Here is a 1,354-nt window from a genome sequence, read left to right as displayed (position 1 = left end):
TGTGTGTGCGTGAGAGAGAGAGAGAGAGAGAGAGAGAGAGAGTATTTGTGTGACACACTGTTTGTATAATAGTGTTTAATATTACTAAAGAGAAAATGTACCCTGTATGTATCCTCATGGTTATTTGTCTTTCTTTCTTTCTTCCTTTCTGTCTTACATTTAACTGATTTATTGATTTAGTGATGGATTGATTGATTGCATTCATTCATTTATTCATTCATTCATTCATTCATTCATTCATTCATTCATTCATTCATTCATTCATTCATTCATTCGTTCGTTCATTCATTCATTCATTTATTTATCTATTTATCTATTTATTTATTTATTTCTTTTACTTATTCATTCATTTATTGATATATAAATTTATTCATTTATTCATTTATTCATTTATTCGGTTTCTTTTTTATGGAAGGGGGAGGGGTTACGATGGCATGTGCACTGTATGCTAAAAACAAATTGAGAGGGTACATTCAAGTCACCTTTTTTTAGTACAACACATAAATACATGTACAGACAGTGACATTACAATGGTGGTGGGAGCCAAATGGCGGATCGCTGTTCTAGGTGTGGTCTTGTCATCCAGTCGTATTGAGGATACACACTGGTGGACTCTCTTCTTCCTCTTTCTTGATGATGACAGCTAGACAGTCAGTCCGATGTCGCGCACAAACTGTGCAGTTCGCTTCAAATCTGAGAGACTGCCATAGAGCTTTCTCTCAAGTGGAGCCACATTCTGCCACGTTTGTGTTCGAAGGGTGGCGTAGCGCGGGCAGTGCTGAAGGATATGGTTGGCACCCTCTTGGTCGTGTCCACATTTTTAGATCGCGGATTCTCCCACTTTTAATTTGGTGTGCATCTTTATGGTGTTTGAGTCTGTTGTGGCCACAACGGAGTCTAAAGATTGAGACCTGGTCTGCTCTATTTAGTATGTAGTAGTAGTGGACACTCAATCTTGACCTAATTTGATCACTTTTAAGCACAAAAGGGCTCTCCCGAAAAATGCTCTTTAAAAAAAATTGAAGGTAAAGTTTTTGGACTTTTGTTCAGTTTATTTAAAAGACAAGGAGAGTTTTCTCTATAACCAAACAAATATACACACCAATGAAACCAAACTTCTCCTTTAGGTAGGGCAATTCCCATTTTTTTGATGTAGGTCAAGATTTCTGGAAACTCCCGATATCTGGGTTAGCTCCCTTGTCCTAAAAAGCGACCAATTGTCGACCCCTGCTCTCTATACGAGACCACTGGAGCTGCCCGTCGTGAGAGAATGTGTGTGTGTGTAAGTGTGTGTGTGTGTGTGTGTGTGTGTGTGTATGTGTGTGTAAGTGTGTGTGTGTGTATGTGTGTGTGT

This window comes from Aplysia californica, unplaced genomic scaffold (genome assembly GCF_000002075.1).
Source record: "Aplysia californica isolate F4 #8 unplaced genomic scaffold, AplCal3.0 scaffold00662, whole genome shotgun sequence".
NCBI classification, from domain to species: Eukaryota; Metazoa; Mollusca; class Gastropoda; order Aplysiida; family Aplysiidae; genus Aplysia; species Aplysia californica.
This window is presented reverse-complemented; position numbering follows the sequence as displayed.